Source organism: Ischnura elegans, chromosome 1 (genome assembly GCF_921293095.1).
Source record: "Ischnura elegans chromosome 1, ioIscEleg1.1, whole genome shotgun sequence".
Classification (NCBI taxonomy): Eukaryota; Metazoa; Arthropoda; class Insecta; order Odonata; family Coenagrionidae; genus Ischnura; species Ischnura elegans.
The window spans coordinates 140,183,275-140,204,014 of NC_060246.1; the positions used below are offsets into that span (position 1 = coordinate 140,183,275).

General features: G+C 39.4%; 1 protein-coding gene across 1 annotated transcript in view; it reads left to right on the forward strand.

Annotated features, from left to right (window-relative positions):
- The first annotated feature begins 629 nt into the window (after window positions 1-629).
- Window positions 630-20,740, forward strand: part of LOC124171062 (CUGBP Elav-like family member 4) — a 711,449-nt gene continuing 691,338 nt past the window's right edge. The window contains exon 1 of the mRNA XM_046550227.1: window positions 630-707. The gene's annotated coding sequence lies outside the window, so the exon portion shown is untranslated. The remainder of the gene's footprint in view (window positions 708-20,740) is intronic.

Here is a 20,740-nt window from a genome sequence, read left to right on the forward strand (position 1 = left end):
TTGTCCTATCTTCCCGGAGGACAGTTTGGCTTTGGTGGATTTCCCTTGATCCACCTTCTCTTCTTCTCCCGTCCCACCTCAGCCTTCCATCGTTCCTCTTCCCTATCCAAGGAGAAGATTTTCGGCTGAAGAAAATCTCTGGGCCCATCGCCGCCCGAGGACATACCGGGTCATCCCAGCACCTCGTTGGTTCTGCTCCCGCTGCCTGAGGGAGACGGTCGGGGATTCCTGTCACCGGGCCTCCGCACTGAGTGTCGGCGTATCCACGCAACCTCACCCCTCGCATCTTTTCAACAGTCTTAACCCTCCCACCCGCCTCTCTCCATATCTGTCTCCACCCTCCCCTGAATATATCGTGCTGCCCGCGGTTCTCTCCCGCCAACAAACCATATCGCCATCCCCGCCACATCGGAAGGAAGGTGTCCCCATTCAACTGTCCACAGAAGACCGCAACATTGGAACCGGCGCTGCCGCCGTCGCTGTACCTGCAATTCCGACCGAACGAGCCGCCAAATTTGAGGCAACGCCCCCCACGTTGCATCCAGCGGGCGAAGAAGTTTTTTGAAGGAGGTCGCGTTCTCTTCGTTGAGATCGCCCGTGAAAGACCGTGGTTCCCAAAACTCAGTCGACGCCTTCGTCGGAGTCCTAGGCAACTCGTCGACCTCACTCCTCTCGCGCCAGCCATCTATGTTTCCAGAAGGCCTCAGGTGTGTGTGACATCCCTTATTTATCCCGTGTGCGAATATGCATCCGTCCCATAATGCATTAGGAATTGCTCGCTCCGCCTCCATTCCAACGCTCAAAAACGTGGTGATTGGTGAACGCAAGCAGGGTTTTGGCTTCCCTTTCGTGTCTTAGGTTTTCCGTGTAGGTCCACGATCTTAGTTTACTCATAATTTATTGTTTTGTTGGTAATTTAGGCCCATCTTGGTGATGCACGTCTTTCATATTAATACAACTCGGTCATTGTGATCATTCAATCTCCATATGAGCTCGGTGTTTAGAAAGTGTGGATTGGAAAAGTCAATCAAGGTTATTGATTTGTCTTTCTATGGTTTCCAGCTAACGTCCATGATTACTGTGCTATTATTTACATATACTTGCATTTTTTATTCTGTTTTTAGGTAATATTCAGGTGTATGTTGTGGCCTATGTCTTTTATATTTATATAACTCAGTTATAGTGATGACTGGAATCGATAGGTTCAATGAGGTGGATGCCTTCAGTGTTTGATTTGAGGATTATCCTATAAAGGGATGGCTTATATTGTGTTTTGAATAGGAAAAGTTCAATTATGTTATCAATGTATCCCAAATGACGGTGATTATTTTAGCTTACTCGTCGAACATTAGCTGAATCGTAGTCTTTTTTTCGGATGTTCGTGTTCTATGGAAACAAACTAAATGCCCGAGGTTTTTCCTGGTTATGTAATATATTTTATGATTTACCAACTCATTCCTTACGCAGTGAAAACAAGATATATGTTTTGGTGTACAAATAACGGTTTTTCACCTTATATGTGCCGCCATTTTTTCATCATGTTTTGTTGGCGAAATCATTCATTAAAAAATATCACCCTATGAAATGCTATTTTTGAAAAATCTATCGTCTCGGTCATGAGGCTTATGAAGCCAAATTCATCAGAAGTCAGAGAGAATTCCCCCTTTTCTCTAAAGTCACCAACTCACCTGCAAAATGGCGCCAAAACTGTTTTTCCTTGTGATGATCGAACGACACCCAAAAACGCGACGGATTTCTGTCGAGAATGACTCTGAATAAGGTTATTTTTCTTTATGTGAGTCCAAGATTGTTGTATATTCGGAATTCAGATACTGTTCTAAACCTAGACCAAAATATCCGGCAATGAGGCGGTAGCCTTAGCGTCTGGAAACTCACCGTCTTTGTCCTTTCGGGAGATCCCCTCCCCCTTTTTAGACTGAAATTTCCACCCTTCCTCTCATCCCACTCCCATCTCACACCCTGCACCTTTTGCTCCCTTCCACCTCGGCTCCCCTCGCCATCAATCACGTGCCGCCCCCGTCCCCCGCCCACCGACCTACATTCTGGCCACTTCCCTCTTTCCGCCCACACCCCCTGCCACCCTCCACCCCTGCATTCCTCCTTTCTCTTCCCTTTAATCCTTATGCCTTCCGCTTTTACTCCACCACCGGCCAATTTTCGCACTTTCAATTGGCTTCAGCGGTCCGTTGACGTTCTTTCCATCACCTTTATACCAATTAGCCGAGGAAATAGTGTTTTCCCTGCAATAGCTCTTGCCTTTGTCAATTAAGTATGCCGAAGCGTCATACTTGTGACTATAATCTGCGTAGGGTTTAATTTTTCATATATTCCATTAGCGAAAGATAATAATAGAAAATATTTTCAGGATATATCATTACAGTATCTGTCACAGTTACGTACTTCAACACCCAAGTTGCGCATACAAAAAAAAATGGAAGGCATATTTATCGCATATTTAGTTTAATTATCATAGTTTAGATATTTTGTTGTGACTCTGGCGTTCATAGGGCTGGCAGATTTTTAACTCCAAAAGTCCCTTTAAATATGTGCAATGTACTTGCCACCAACACGGTTAAAGCCAATCCTAAACCTTTCTGTTCACTTTACAAACGAGAGGCTATCAACTGTTAATGTTATTTTTCATCTCTGATGGTGAAAAAGGTGTTTCTCGTTGTGAAAGTAATACATATTTTTGGCGTTTTTGACGCCATTAGATCTGTACTTCACATATTCTGATATTTGTATTTAGAGTTGCAGTGTTTGTCTCGTTGGGAGGTGACATATTGCTTATAAATTTTTTAAGAGCAAATTTAAGTGGCTAATGAAGTAGAGAAATTTTTAAAGATATTACTAATTTATTTGTTCTGTTAATATTTCGCCAAACACTCCTTAATACTCTTTGGAACTTATATAACTTGGCCTTGAGGAAAGATCTTTTTACACAACGGGTAATGTTTACCGTATTAACTACTGGATAATGCTATCTAACGAAAGTGTTAGCATTAAAAAACGCAGTTTATCGATATTCATCCTAAATTTAAATTAATCTGCCAGAATATTTAATACTTTACTTTTGTAACGACTTTCCAGCATTATAAACGTTGAAAAAATGACATTAATTGCTATAAAGATGAACGCTGCGTAAATAAATGGTATAGTCAGCTATACTGAGTAAGAGGAAGGAATAATTACATGAAACGATTAAACTTTGATCGGCAAGCACAGAAATTATAAGACAACTATTTTTTTAAGAAGATTTGACTGGATTATGAATAATTTTTTCCCTTTAAAGGCACCAAATTTGAAATGAAATTGCGAATATGAAACAGCTTTTCTTCTCATACTTTTCATTAATCACTGCCTTCGCTCACAGCGTTAGTTTTCAACCCAAAGACTAATGCTCCACGCCCTCTTCATCTGAATTCATAATAAAAGAAAGAATGATCACAAGTTGTATATTTCCAAAACCAACGAATTGAATTTATTGAATTGAATTTATACGTCTTATGAACCTTGTCGCCCAAGTACTGAGGTACTCCAGTCTCCCTTTCCTCGGTCATGGTTTTCCGTCTTCTCGCTTATCATGATTTGACAGTATTGTCAATTGCCTGCCATAAAAACGATGAAATCCACCTTCAGTTAAGACGCACATCTAATGACCGTTGTTGCATACGTACTCAACTACTTAAGTGTCACTTTTCATGGTCTTCTTGTCTTCCCGCTCATCATTATAATACATATCGCCTCGTCAACCGTCCACTAAAAGGCAACCATTTTTCCGTAGCACTTATTATCACCGAAGGGCGGGCGTTTTTTTCGCCGGCGTGCGGCCCGCCCGCACCCGGGGCTCCCTATGCCGAATCGGTCATGCCCCGTGGCGGAGGCGTGCCTCTTATATGTATGGCGGAGATGGGGAGGGGGATAGCACGCGTGGCACATCTGCCTCCCCTCCCCTCGCACCTGTTACGGCCCCACGCGTGCGTCCATACCCCCACACCCTCTCCAGCACATGTGCTTCCCTCCAAGTGCCTAGTTTCACCTCATCCTAAATTTTATGTGGGAGTGGAAAATTATTAAGAATGTTGAGGACCTCAAACTCAGTCCTTTCATCCCTCTCCAGACCCACTTCTCTTACGATTGCTGCTTGCTCCCAAAGCGCTTCGATAAATACCGCGTTTCTGCATCGTATTATGTGATACTGCAATGAAGTTCTGTATCTCTCTCTCTTCCATAAATTTTACTAGGGAGCTCATGTTATCCAATGCTAAAAATCTGATATGGTGCAAGTGCGATAAAGTTTTTATAGCTAATAAAAATAAACTTCCGTTTACTCTGTATTTTCGTAGGAGTGGAACAATGTTACCCACGGTACACCGAATGAAAACAATTATTCAATCAACTTGATCGCTCATAATTTGAACCTGAAGGCATATTTTCCTTCCGATTTCAAGTACGATTTTCATCTTTTGCTGTCATTATTCCATTCGCTCATTTAGCATTCATTGTATGTTTCGAACATGTTTTTCACCATTTTATTATTTATTCCACACATTTTCCTTTTCTAATAACGTTGTAGAGTATTTATCTTTTCCACTTTTCTACGCCCATGAATTTTTTCAGCAAATGCACATCACAAATAATTGCAGCTTGCTCTGTTCCTCCTCACCAAAAATCCTCACTTCTCTGTCATAGGTTCAACAGTGCGGGATTTGAAAAGTATTTTAATCTTTTCCCAGAAAGTGTTACCTCATATTCAACCTTTGAAATCTGTTCTCTCATATTCTCTCCATGAAATAGGAATCTCTTGAAGAGTATCTTTTATTTCTGATAAAGAGATTTAAGACCCGAGCTCGGATCGAATTTTTGCCAATTTTAACTATTTGTTTGATCCATTGTTTAATATTTGGTATTAACGCTTTAATAAGTATGAACTAAAATACATATGAACCATAATCTGGTCAGTACTGCATTAGCAAAATATCAGGAGGACGTAGCACGAAGACTACCCCTTGGTTTGCGCTTTCTTTGTGTGGATTGTGTAAATTATTTTTAATTCGTTTGATGTCCCTGGCCCGCGCATTATAAATGTTGAAAAAAACGTGTAAATGCCTAATTACGAACGGATAAGTTTGTTGTTAACTTTTTCTGGTGAAATACCTTAAAGTTTACTGATGGAAAATTTTCGTTATGGTAACTGGTAAGGTTCTCCAGTTAAATTATGTGGATAAAAATTGGTTGTTCTCCATCTTGGTCTACAATATTTATATGACAGTTTGATCGATGCCTAACATTCTGCTTGACACGCTTTAATATGAGATACCTACCATCCTTGCGTTTTGTGCTGGCTTCTCCATGCCAGCAAGTGGAGGCATTTAATGAAAATTCAGGACACACGTTATTCTTAGACTTGGCGGTCGCGGTAAACGGATAATAAGTGCGCGCAGTGAAGGGTGCGAGAGTTTCTTGAAACTTCCATCTTGTTAGCCTGAGTGCGGAGTGAATTTCTCTCCCATACCCATCCTTCTCCCGTGAACACCATTTGTGACCCTCATTGTCAAAAGCGTATGGCGCCAATGGGCACGTGAATATTTCAGGTGAGGCGCTCTTGATGGGGAAATAATTTTCAGGTCTTTATCATGGGTGAGTGGGTTGTGGAAAAAAAAGAGAGAAATAAAAATGTGAGCGGCGAAAGAGGGTGGGGGTTCACAGCAGTATGACGGCAGCGGTGCCCGACCCGCTGTCACCGTCTGCCTTCTTGCAAAGACCAGCCGGCGCTGCCACGCGCCCGTGGATGCATATCAATTAGCGGGTGAAGTTATGCGGAGAGCAAGGTAAGGAGACCGAATGGTGTTACCAGATGAGAATGGAGTTTTGCAGGAGAGGGGGGTGAGGTAGTGGAAGGAATTAAAAAAAGAGTCCAGAATTTTCATAGCCAGGGGAAGCAAGTTGGAAAATAATGATGGAGCGCTCGTGCAGAGTCTATGTGGAGGAATCTTTTTTGCAAAAATGTGGAGTTTTTCCTCCGGAAGGAAGCGGGAAAAAAGGTCCTTTTCTTTTAATAGGCTTTTCGGTGAAAGAATACTATCACATACGATGTCAGGCGTTTTTTAGGCGAAAATATGAGTCAGTTTTGGCAAAACAAATTGGTCATTATTTGCGAAGTTTTCACTGAGAAAGAGCAGCGTAAAAAAATATGGTCTCTTACCTTTAGAAGGCCTTTATCACAGTGAATCCTCGCGCATCTGTTGTCAGGTATTTTTGATCTTAAATATGTGCCATTATCTGAAAAATTATTTGTTTATTATTTTCAACAGAAACATGTTTTAATGTATTCCATTTCCATTAATTCTTTTATCAATTATGATTGATCGTAATAGGTGTACTGTTCGTTTTTTAATAGTTTCAATCTCATTTTAATTAATAGTGAACCACCTAAAACGGAGATTATTGCGTAAAAATCTGTTTCAACTTCTTTTTTTAAATTTTAGTCCTACAAACAGACTTTTATTATTTTTGTCATGCGAATATTTTATATTTTGTTTCCATAAAGGCCAATTTTGAAAATTATAATTTTTGATTATCGTTTTACCTACACTAATCTAAGTCAAATATGTGTGTAACCTTAATTTGTTCCCAAAACGTTTTCGAGAAATCTCCTGAGTGATCACTGATTTAGTTGTAAATACGTCTTCGTACACTAAGAGTATCTTATTTTGTTATATTTACTTCATGACAATGTTTGAAGTAAAGATAAGTGTCATCTGTTTGAATTTGGTTTCCGTTTGAATTGTATTTTAAATGTTAAAATGCCTTTGATAACATCAAGTGATCCAACTATCGTTTATCCCTTTGCATCAGACCTGATAAACTGAAGGAAACTCGATCATGATTCATTTGATTACTAGCGCATCCAGAATCCATTGTAGAACAAGCTCTTTTGTAGAGTAATCGTCAGCGAGCTATCGTACATGTTGAGGTTTCCGGTGGTTTTGAGGACACGCTTTTTCAAAGGCGGCGTTGGAAGTTGTAGCGTGATCCCTAGCATGCTGTTGACATGGGACTCATTGGAACACACTGTGAACAAGCCACACCCTTACCTTGTTTTATGCAATTTTGTTGTAAATATCACCAAGCCTTTGTGAATCACTTTAAAACATGCGAAGCGCCACAAGTGGCTCGTAGTGCTGTCCATGGCCCACGCTTGATTTATAATTCCAAGTTACTCCCAACCAAGCTAGGTTAATAATGGTGCATTGCCTCGTTTTTCGTTTATCCGTTGTCAGTTTGTTTGATGTTTTCTATTTCCAAATGTTTATAATATCTTTTTTACTGTCGCTTTCTTGGCCCTATGGATCTGTGATAAACCTAACACATTATATTTGTTTTTGTTGGTCATCGAGAGTATGTTAATCAGTTGCATTCCAGCAAAATGAGCTCTGTTTAAATGATGATAATCGATGCTACACATTTGCAATACAAAATCGTGAGTAAATTTCTTTTTACTCTAATAATAATTCTAATGCAGCCTCTCTTAAAAATATATATCATGAAACCTTTGTGATACTCTCTTTGAATATAGTTCCCGAGAAATTTTCCTCCCTTTTACTAGATAATTATATAACTATATCAGGATGATGAAAAACAATATAATTTTAAGATATACATTTTAATGAGGTTGATATAAAGTCATTCGTCATTATAATTTTCCGTGCCTTATAAGCAATAATCGCTCTTTAATTTAGATTAAAATTAATGCTAGAAAAGTAAATTTCTGATTCCAATGGCAAGTATAATGCTTTCATTCCGAAGTCTTATACATAGTATTCAAGTATCACTATTTTAATTACTTCTCTGCTATTGGTGAGTTTATTTTTCTTTGTATTTATACTCTTGACGGAGAACATTAGGAGCTATTAGTGTCTTTCTATTGTTAGAGGTGTATCGCGAATCGAATTATTGAATAAAGTCTCCAATTTCATCCAGTTAATAATACCTCCTCCAATATTACCCAAGTAAATTAGCATATTCCGAATTAAGCCATAGTTGTTAAAACATGTGTTGAGGTTGCTTTTTTTCTCTGTTCTTTTCATCAATGTGACCCGAGTTCTCTGAAATCCGGGGGCAGCCCTCTGTTACCTAAAATCACTGTTTTTATTTATGCAATATTTAAAGTAGTTTTGAAGAATAATAGCTCACGTTTCTTACTGCGTTGAAGGACTACTGCCCTCTCAGATTATTTATATTTCAAATAATTAAATCATATATACTTAACTCGTAGCTCAGTCCACTTTTGGCGCAGTATGAAGTTGCTATATCTCATAAATTTTAACGCTTACAAAGATTATTGGCGTAAACAAGGGCGCAGTGCTGAAGAAATTGTGAATAAAGAATAATGAATAAACCCTTGGTACGCCTTTCAGTAGTGCTGGCACTACTACCCTGGCAGGTTACGGCGACTCATAAGCAGTAAGACCTGTTGCGCCTATATTTAAGTACGCAGGTGGCACGGAATTCTTTAATATTTCTTAGGCTGAATCTAATGGATGTCTCCGCAGCATGTGAGTCTCAGGATTGAGGGGAGTTTTTTTCACCTGCAACAATGAGTTAGATTTATTTCAGTTTTAAGCTTCTTTTTTAATCCGCGGTGGAAATTGATTTTACGGGTTGTGAGTAATGTAGAAAAATGCAAATGCTTGTTTTTCAAGTTCACCGGTCACAAAGATTGACTCAGAGTTCTTGACAGCCCAAAAACACTGAAAAAATAGATGAAGCGTAATTACAGTATAGAATTAGTTTACATGTATAAATTATCCGAGTTTCACGATTAAAATAATTATTTCCTAATAAAGTAGTAGGCAAAAATTATTTCGAAGAAGTTTTTATCTAATGCTTTGATAGAATTATTTATTGTTTCTCTTAATGACGTGGAATATATTTGTCTTCACACTGACTTCGTTCGCCGGCCTATTCCTATTATATTTACTAGGTAATTGAGCGTTTGCTCATGCAGTATGAAAATTGAACTTTAATAGCCAGAGTTTAGAGGAGATATTTATTTACATGAGTTAAGAGTAATCTATCTATGAAATTAGGACTTTGACCAATTACTATTGTCCATTTTTTCACATTTTTGATTGTGATCGTGAATCCATTTTTCGAGAAATATCCTATCCTTACTCAAGGAAGCAATCCAGGGGAATTATTGATGGCGCAGTGTCATGGAGAGATGGAACTTTGCTCTTCCCGCTTTGCCCATTTTTTTTCTGAGTTACTGCAGCGTTCGGGTGCGGAGTAGAATGTGAAAGCTCAGCTAGTCTTATCTTGGAGAACACGGAACAGCGTAGAGCACGTACCCGGCTCATCCTGTGTTTGCATCCGTGCTCTTGAGCACTTTCTACCCCTCTCTAACCCAAGTTGTACAAGGGTGTTTGTTTTGCAAAAATCCTTTAGTCGGGAGTCCGGACCCGTATATTTCAACCCGATTCCAACCCTTCATATCGAATGGAAGCGGTCTTCACTCTTGTGATCCGAACTTACTCAGCTAAAATTTCCCTCCCATTTCCTCTTTGGACGCATCGTGACCCCATTGACTACATTTTGAAGAAATATGCAGATGAATTCTTAACGTTAGATCCAAGATCCTTTTCTTCCGGCATGATAATAACAGTTAAATTTCATTCAATATAAAAAAGAGTAAGACCCATTGACTATATGTTGATGAAATATTCAGTTGAATTCTAATATTATATCCTATACACCCTTCATCCAGCGTTAAACTACTATTTAAACTTCATTCGATGAAAAAAATGCTTTTATGACACTTATTCCTTTACGAATCAACTTTCAATTGTCTTTCATTTTGCAATGAAGTTGAAAATTTTTACTTTATAATAATACGCATTAAATTGAGAATTTTACGTAATTTATCTACAGAAAAAACCTTAAGGCCCTTAGCAAAACACTTTTTATATCTTTACCATTTAACAGTACTATTAAGTTGGCTAAATCTGTACTTAGGATTGACACATTTGATTTCTTTTGAATTCCTCTCTTGCACGTATTCATTTTTGTCGTGACTACAAGTTTTTTTTACATGATTATTAGCTTTGCTTATAATTTCAGCATTACTTTTACATTGTATAGTGCTTGATAATGAGTTAGCACGGTAGTAATTTTATAATCTGGCATCAATTATTGGAATGCATAATACTTTGAATAAAATATGTCCTTTTTCATACATTATTTACCCTATTTGATATCTTTCTCGGCCCTGTTTTCCATGTCTTTTTAACTTTTCATAGAGATGATGAATTGAATATATTTTTTTCATGAATGTTTAGGAAATCATCAAGTTTTATGGAAGAACTGTCGATTTTGCTGTTATCATCATACATATCGTATGGATTTGAACATGCATTCCATCCAATTTTAGTATTTGGTTAATAAGTATATGGTCTAAATTGGTAAAGATGGTTCACTTATAAATGCTATAATCCGCACAAGACTTTTTCTGAACATTATTTCACGTCACTTCCTTTTTCCTAGCATTTGGTTTAAGACCAATTATGTTAATTGACACAATCGCATAGTAGAGTGGAAAACGTTCGAACGATTTACTGCCATTAAGTCGAGCTATAGGCCATGCTAATGTAGCTACAGGTTGTTGACTGCAATGTCGTTTATTTACGTCACCTAGAATTGCCTTCTGCCGCTTATGGAAATATGTGAATCTTGTGTTTACGGCTTTTTATGTCTTTGTATTCTATATGACTTGGCAAAGAATTTTAATTTTTACCTACCCATTATTTTCCAACGTAATTGTCTTCCAAATTATATAATCAGCCAGTATTTCGAAGATTGTCTCTCTTGGAGATATTTAAATAAAGCAGCACTAAGAAATAGATAGTGGTAACTTTAGCTTCAGCAGTAGCTTGGTACTCGAATTGAATCATGATGTATGTATTTCTAGTTTGCATGCCTTCATGTAAGCTTAATTGGGATGATTCCAAATTAGGGCGAGTCCATTAGTTTTAGATGCATTTTTACCGAATAATACATACAGCCTTATCAATTCATGCGAAAAAGCTTGATTTTAATTATAAAAAATTGCTGAAGCATTTCAAATTTTAACTTATTACGGCAAAGACTTTAAAACCTAAGGTTTTGATACTATTAGGGTGTATTCATAATTTATTTGAAAATAGATACACCTACGTGCTTACTATATGATGAACTCGTTCAATATGTTTTCTTCGCATTCCCTCCTTTTTCGCACATGAATGTAACACTGCCATGGCCTTTTTAAATGCAATTGCTAGGATGCTTGAGTAGAGATGTAACGATATGAATTAAATATGATAAATGATGAAGTTTTTTCACTGTGTGATATGGGCATGAAAAGAAACATCTTAGTTTAGCTTGCATAAATGTATTCGGTCATCTAAAGAGCATTGACCAATTTCGGTTGCCACTGCCAAAGGTTTAATTGGAAATGAAGGAATATAGTCTTATTTCTTTGAAGCCGTCAAAATTGCTGTTTGTCTCCGTGAAAAGTTTGTCATATTCTTCTCATCGGCAATTAAATGCTCTCAAGGAGTGAACTAAAACATTTTTCGCATTTTAAAAAACAATTTATGCTTAATATTCTTTCCTTTTGCGTAGGTTCTTACTCAAAAATGGCTCGGAGAAAATGTATTCGGGTGCACGCTGATTCCAAGTAAAGAACAAATTAAACCATCTTGCTGCTTGGCATAGCCACAACCCCATCGGCACGGTCTCCGAGTCAATCGTCCTGGTACTTCACTTTCCGAGCACGCTACACTGGCCTCTTCGGTCGTCCGCAGGCAGCCAGGGGGGCGTAAGGGGGGCGTAAGGGGGGAGGGGAGTAGGGTAAGGTCATCTCGCTCTCGACGCCGCATCCTTTCATTCCATTTGGTCCGCATAACTGCATAAACCATTGCGGAACCCCCGCCCGCCGGAATCGCGGCCTGAATACATTGGCGCATCTCGCAGCCGCACCCAACTCCCCCATCGCCCCTGCTCCCCGTCCCTATCGCACTCAATACCCACCAGAAAAAATATACTTCAAAATACATCTCGTCTTGAAAAGAATGCGGTTGGTTTGTTTTCGCCCGTCCCCTCGAGATCAAAAAACGTTTTATCGCCTTTAGAGCCCTTGCAAGGGATTAAAGGAAGGTGACTGCTGTCGGAGGGCCTATCGCTCAAAGACCGAAAAAAATGTAAATATCCGTAAATTTATGTTTATTTTCAAATCTCTTCTTGGCCGTAGGCAATGTATACTAACTTTTTAAATTTGGACATTAGAATTAACATTTTTTAAGCGAACTCGTCTGAAGACATCTTCGTGGTATTTACCCCTTTGGTGTGATACATTTAGAGAATCACCAGGTTGTCGACCTTCAAATACTTTTTATATCAACCTCATATCTCTAAAATCCCTGTCTAAAAAGATATAATTTTTACGCATGATACTTAAATAATGCAATGCTATTTTTCACTGAAATCAAGCTTTTAATATTCATGTATATTATATTTTCAATAAACTTGATTGTCTTGTGTGAAAATATTGTTCTTCAATGATTTGGTATGCTTAAACCCTCTTTTTGATAATTTAAATACGTATAAGACATATATTTTATAGATTTAAAATCATGTGTGGATTTCAAAGATGCTTTACCTATAGAGAAAAATTGCAAAATTTATTCTCAAAACTGCTGATCCTACACCGATTCATTCTAGAATATTTTTCCTCTACGTGCCACTTCTTTCTACATTAGAACTCTTTCACGAATTATCAGTGACGCAGAAACAGTATGTTCTCATCTTCAACCTTGAGAAAATAAATTTGTAGGACTCTGGTAATTCATTCAATGCGAGTTACTTTCCTCCCTTTTTTATCCTATTCCTCTGATCCCTCCCCTCATCCTTTGGATTCCTCAATTCCTCGCCTCCCGTGACCCTAAAAGCCATCCCCTTCTTCTGCGACCTCAAGATAACCCACCAAAATCCCACCCAGAAATCTCCTCATTCCCTCCCCAGACTCTCAACGAGTCCTTCCCGAGATTCACCTCACGATCCACGAGCCCGGACCCAATCGCAAAGGGTCACACATGGGCGCAGTCGTGCAGAAGGGAGTCCCGTCGCACGCGGCGGGCGGCAACGCCGGACTCGAGCGCTGCCGCGCGGGCACCTTCCCGTTTGGACCCACCCGCGCCTCCCGGTCGTGAGACCGGCCGCCCGACGCCCAGTCCGATCGCCACGGTCGCGTGCGTGCCGGGGAATTCCGATGGGTAGGGATTGTCCAACCCGCAAGGCGGTGAGAAAAGGGATTCCGTTGGGGGGGAAGTGTGGAGAGGCTATTCGGATCACGAGAAATGTTCGACTCGGCAATGGTGTCACTACCGGATGACCGGATGGCGATTCGGTTCCCGAATGGTAATGCTTCAACCCCGAGGAGTGAGATGGATTGGCCGAGGCGTGAGCGTTGTGGTACAAATACAGAATGCGCCTTTTTCTCGTCGTTTCCTTTTAGGTATCCAATGTCCATGTTAGCTGTTTGGTCTCTGCGTGCGGTGAATGATAATATTTTTTGTTTGTGTTTAACCTATGTTTATGGAACAATACAGCTTCAAAGAATGAGTGTTTTTCACGAATTGCCATTCATACCATAGTCTAAACTCTCACAAGCTCACTGAATCATATAACATGCCGATAAATGCTTTTGAGGGTAGCGTATCCAAGATCGGGTGAGAATTAGAAGGCAGTAATCATGAGAAAATAAATGCAGAGAAACTTTTAACTAGGATGAATTGTACGTGCATTGCATCGTGAAAAGACTTTGATTATAAAAGAGGCATAAGGGCGAATATAAGGATGAAATTCGCTCTCTTTCAATCTGCGACCTATTTTTCAGCTTTGGCCCTCATGATACACATACGGACATGTAATCAAAGGGTTTCGAGGGAAAGCATCTCCCTTAGATAACGACTAATCTGACACGTCTACCGGAGAAAACATTATGAAGCGATATTCTCGTATATATAGTAGAAAAGAACAATTGCCAATATTTCATTAGAAGTAATATTTTAAAGTCTAATATCCTGGTATACCATTTGAAGCATTCATATTTATTATAGGAAGAGTTGAAAATGAAGTTGGCCCCTTATGATTAGCTATCATACCATTCACTTGTGAGCTGAAAGTAGTATATCGATGAGAATGATAAGTGAGAAATCGCCTTGCCAGTCGTGCGTTCACTGCTAGAAACGGAAGAAAAGTTTCATAAATTAAAGCTTATGGTACTGTAAGAAACACTACAAACCAGGTAGTTTTTTGTTCATCAAACATTTGCAGCTATCTAGCTGTTACAGTGGGAACAAAAGTCATTCCCGAGGTCCTCAAAGTATTACACGTTCTCATTGCTCTTGAAAATTGGGGAAAACGCTTATTTTTTGTATTGCCTGAGTATAATGTGAAGCATGATATTACGTATTTCTTACTTTACGCCACATATTTTTTGACCATCAGTCCGCATAGCTACGGGAAAATTTTAATTATAATAAATATAAATGAGTGGGTAAGACGTTTAATAAAGGAAATGATAAAATGTCATTTGAACAAATTTGCTTTAATGTCAGTAAGTAATTCAGTTGCATTTTATATTTTTCCTCCGAAAATAATTTGTATGCTATTTGGAGAGTGTCAATAGTACGTATAACTGTTATTTGGTAAGATAGAAATATAAATTCTTTCATTCGCGCCAGGCGAAAAATTTCGCACCTCAAATATGACTAGAATATAGAAGGAGAAGTAAAATATAATTATACATCTAAAATAATTGCCAAAATAAACTCATCATATAAAATCCAGGGATGAAAATTTACTTTTGAACTGATCATCATTAATACCTTTATCCAATCACTAATTTACCACGTCTCTTAACGATTTTACTACAGAAAAAAATTATATAACTGACGTGTGAGCTAAATTACATTCGTTAATATATTTCCTCAGAACGATTAAAAAAATATTGGGAAAACCTTCTGATTTACTCCAGGTTTTTTCTGATACTGATCAACTTTTGAAATGAAGGGATTTATCTCCCTCCTCTCTCCGCTAACGGGAATAGTCTTATCCACGCAAAAATCTCGATAGAATCCAATCCATTCGGGTGTCTTATTATGTGAGATGAATATGCGGCGTCTGAAAGGATAAGTTTGAAAGTCTTACTTATGATCCTTCTTCCTAACTCATGTCGGAGAATAAATGCTTTTTTACACTCAAAACGTTCTTTTTCAGTCTTTTCATTTTGTTCTCGGACGTCGCATCATTACGTTTTAGTTCACATAAGTCAGGCTGCTCATACTTTTCCCGTTGTTAGTCGTTCTCAGGATTTTACTGTATTCTCATGAAACTTGGTATTGTTTTCTACTTTCTGGTTGCCCCTTATCATTTTCATTTTTGGAGTAATGTTCCGTTTGGTTCTGGTTTACTAAAACAATTAATTGGTAATTATTATCATGATGAGTAGTTTTCTTCTGTGCTAGTTTTCTGATTACGTCCCAAAGGAATTACAGTGTCTTAAAGTTGGCATTAGGCATTTAAGTCGTAAGCTTTTCTCATATTTAGTAAGCTAAATTTCTCATTCAATAGTTTCGCAAAACAATTTTATAATATAAATATCACTGTGTGGTGATATGCTTCCATTGAATTATCAAAGGTGGTGAGCCATTTTGAAAGTGCCTTTGGCTCTAATCACCTGTTGAATCTACAACCATAAGTGAAACAAATGCTATATCAACGCTCTTTAACTGCGGCTTGAGCAATGATAAATGCTGTTGTCAAACAATGACAAATCATATTGGAGGTTAAGCTAATTTTTTTATATGCTCAATGGTAAATGATGAAAGATGTGACAGAAAAAGATAATTTTCATATCTAAGTGGTACTATAACGCATCTGTTTTCTAGAATCGGTTGATAGGGAAAAAAGTGAAATTTGAATTTTCAATGTGGATTCAGAAGTAAAATATAGAAAGTCCTCTATGAATTATTGATTAGAAAAACATGATTAATTATGCTATGAAAATAAAACTTGCTCAAATCGGATTCTGGCGAATTCACATGTGGTTCACTGTCACCTGCCGTGTTAATTTGAGGTTTATCGCCAGTTATTAGATTTACTCCATTGGAATAACTTTATTAAATTTTTTGAATATCCAGATGCGCTGGTCATTATAAGTTTCCTCACTTTGACATCCCTGTATCTATTGCTAGGACGGCTTTTGTAACAATTGATTATATTCATGTTCGTTGATCGTAATGAATATATGCCACAACTGCATGAAGAATGAATTCATTCCTGTGGACCTATTAATTTGTAAATAGTTCTTTATATTAATTCAATATATAATATGCATTGGAACAAGCAGTCAGATGCTATAAAAAAACCTGAACTCCGTAGTTCTGCAATACACTTTTAACGCTTATCCATCCAAATTTTTAATCCAGGGAATATGGGATTGTGCTGTAATAGTTCACCAGAAATATATATGGAATCATTTTAAATACATATTTTTAATTTTTTAAGCACTAACTGCCATGGTAGACCAAAAATTATGATTACGAAGAAATTCACTTCGTTTGCATGGATTGTGCAATGAAAAATTAGAAAATGCTTATATATGTTCACTAAGTATGGACATTTTTATCTGTGTTAGATTCTACCGGCATAGTTGCGCTTGGAAAGCTTTATACAATCCGAGAGAAATGTATGCAGTTAGCGTAGAAGTACATGGCTTCGAACATGAGCCAAAATGATTTGACAAAACACTGTGGAGAGTGATTGGCAAGTATGAGCAACAACAGTTTGTCATTCTGTCGGTATTTTTTTAGAAACTAAGCATTAACGTGTTCCAAAAGCGGATCGACATAATTTTAAGGTTAAAATACTGGTTATAAGCATTCCATCTTGATGATAACACTCAGATATCGAAACGAGTAATTGGTCGGGAGTTGGTATACCAAGTGTACGGTACAACGCCTAATATTAATTTTTAAAAAGTGACGTCGGTGATACCATGGGTGATAGACGGTGGGCGGCAAATAAAGTTATTCCTAGGAAACACAGACCTTGGCGTAAAGACTGGGACCATATGAGGTCTTTAGAAGCCGAGGGGTGCAAGATATATTTTTATGATTTCGGAGATAATTGCAGAATATGGTTGGTGGTTAACACAATATTGTTGTGGCAAAGTGAATCACTGATAATTATCTAATATGTTGTAGATTTACTAGTTTCACTTTGCCGCGACAATGTTATGTATCCTAACAACCACTATTTGCAATTATGTACAAAATCATAAAAATTGCCCCTTGGATTCTAGGGTCCTCATATATTCCCGGAATTATGCGGGTAAAACCACCAAGTTTAACGCCTTGCATTTGGTAAACAAAGAGTTTGGTCTTGTGTGATTCTACCATGGGAAGTCACACCTTGGAAAAAGTGTTGGAGGGAGTGGCCCCCGTCTGGAGATAAGCTATCACCACCACCGCACTCACCATCCTTACTGCGCAGTAACTCAGCTTTCAGGGCTAAGTACACGCCCTTTGTCGGGGCATAAAAAACGCGTTATGGACAGAATGTGTGGGGAGGAGGAAAACTCCGCGAGTGGCCCCGAAAAAAAAACAGGGAGACCACGTGGCACGCAATAGCAGCCTCTTCGGGGCGAGTCGGTCGTAAAGTTTGAAAGTTCTCCGAGTGTAATGCGGAAGATGTCAAGAAAGCTACGTGCCGAAGGGACGCAGCGTGAAGCCTTTGGGAGCATGAAGGGAGTGGTGGTGGTTATTATGCATGTGGGAGAGGTGGCGGCCCACGGAAAAGGTGATGTCTGGGAGACTATTCCGTCCTGAGGGTATTTGCGCTTTTAGGGAGTTGAGCCGATGTGATGCATTCGCGTCAAGGTTGTGGCGCGAAAAGAGCTGCGTGATGGGTTAGCAACAAGTCGCGACTCAAAGACAGGTTGTCCGAAAACACTTAGAAGTGCGTTGATGCTATTACGGGGACCATTTAGAACTCTATAATTACTTCACATCAAGCGCACTCATGGAAATGAAATGTGCGCGAGTTACTTCCAGGAATTAAAGAGAGTTATCAAGGAGACTAACTAATTCGAAAACCTGATTTAGTTCTCGGCAATGGGTAATAAACGTGTGACCGGTTAGGTTTCACAAATGTGCCTTCGTATTTAGCATTCCAGGAGTCACTATGGGATGAGATAGATCCTCAAAAAACGCTGGTAAATTAGTTGTTAATATTTCTGGCAAATATCTTCGAATAGCAGATGGAATGAAGCCTGATGACAATGGCAGGGAGGGCCATCAAAACGTTGGCAGCCATGGCTAGCTAGACCCGGCTGATTTTCCGAGAAGATTTTATCAATAGTAACTTACTATTTATCGAGGATAAGTAAACGTTATTCTTGGTACAATACTTTTCCGCTGAATAATAGGTCTTGTTGTACATGGTTAGTCAGTTAATTAGTTGAAATAATGTTTACAATTTTCCACTGCTTGAAACAGAATTCTGTGGTGCCTAATTCAAGTGTGTTATGATGGACCGGAAATCTGAAAGTTTTGAGAAATCACTTCTTCACATTAAGTACGTAATTTTTATGGAAGATTTTACGCTTACATATGGCTAGAAAAGTTTGGTTACTCATAAGTTGTAAATTATTATTGTTTTTCAATTATATATTTTAAATTTCATTTTTTTATGTCCTCTACATTGTAAATGAAAATGTAGTTTGTTTAAGGAAAGTCATTCCTTCTATTTCAGTTTGAGATAAGTGTGGACGTAAGTGAAATTTCAATTATTTTATTTTAAACCGTGACGCTCTTTAAAGCAAAAATTATGCTCAAATACACGTACAGATTATGCTCAGTAATTTCGTATTGAGATATGAAGGTTGATATATACAAAAGTATACATGCCCTCTAAGCTGCTATTCAATAACTTCCGCGCGATATCTCTCGGCCTCCTCCCGACGTCAATCGAATGGAAGAGTTTATGATGTATCGTATGTTTCTCATCGGGTCACATTATTGCTTCCAGTTTCTTTCATACGTATTTAACCAAATTACTCCTATCATGAACGCTATCAATTGGAGACCACGTCATCCCAAAGGGGGCATAGGGTATAAACAACCCTCGGAAAGTCATTACTATCTCCGCCTTTTTTCATAAGTTTCCGAAAACACCCAGACCCAGGTCCAAACCGCTGAGAAAGTAAAAAAAAAAATTTTTGAATAGACCGCACACTTAGAGTAGTCCTCCTTAACAAGTGAGGCCGCTCGTGAAGCCAAGAGAGACAGCATGGTTTCGTGTGACGTAGACAAAGGGCCGTTAGACACGAGAATCGCAAAAAAACAAAGGACCAGCGAGCTCTCCAGTCACGTGTTGAACTCGCGGACGTGGAGTGGTGGTGATCACGTACATTTACCCCTTCCGCGTAAGCGAAAACGTCGGTCCATTCGAAATGGACTGCAGATATACCGGAGAACAGCGGAGGCTCCCTGGCGGAATGGAGGCCTCGAATCCACGAGTGAAAGCTCAAAACGGAAGGTGAAAGACAAGGGAAGCAATAACGAAGGTCTTACCGAGACGTTCGTCTATGAATGGGGTACAGCAGTTTTTGCCGCTTGAATACGCCGTCAATTCCTTGCACCGGACCTAGAGATCAATCCTTCGCAGCGGACGCATCGGAGGTCCTGAGCCTTGGCAAATAAGAAAAGACAGAGTAGGTAAAAAAACCATGCCCGCATCTGACCCTGCGTTCCCTGAATCCCTGAGCCATTTGCGGAGATTGATCAAACGACACCCATGAAATACCGCCTTCCATCGCGGGTCCAACCACGGAGACCTTCCCTCGGACGTTACACCGTTAACAGGCAGTTATTTCGATATTACTCGCATTTCCTCCCCCCCCTCTTCTTCTCTCGCTGGCCATAACCACTTCAAGGATGTCGTAACGTCGCAATTTCTCCTCCCCATGGAGATAAAAAAAATAATCCGATCTGATTCAAGGAAGGGTTTGTTATTATTTCTGGCCATCCGTCTTGGGTCGGTGTCGGGCGGCGTAAACATAGTCAGGACCGGTCTGAAGACTTCCACCTCCACCCTTTTGCAAGGGAAGGGGTGTCCTCATCACTCGCCTATCCTTCAGCGGCCGAGGAATCGAGGGGGGAAAGAGGAGATAGGGCTGGACGGGTGAGGGGGAGGGGAGGGAAGGGGCCGGAGGGAGAGTGGATGGGGAAGTGGGCGGTGGACTGGAGGCGGGCGCTGGGCGGAGCGAAAGCTCAGTTGCCTAGGTTACGGGACCTGGCAGCATCACAAACACGGGGCCGATCAATCATTGGTGAAATTACAGCCCTCCCCCTTCATCCCTCCCTCGCCCCCCTTCGCCCTCTCTCGTCCGTCTCCCAACCTTGCAAACCCTCCTCTCTTCTTCTTCTCTTCCTTCTCTCTCTCTCTCTCCTAATTTCTCACATGTTCTCTCCTTCACGTCCCATTTCCAACATATCATACCATTTCAGAATGGTTCCGTTCCTCACCGCAGCGAACGCAAATTTTCATTCATTCGCATTTTTGTCTTCACGTCCTCTTCCCCCTTCTTCCCTCTTGCCTTTTTTCTTCTGTTCGA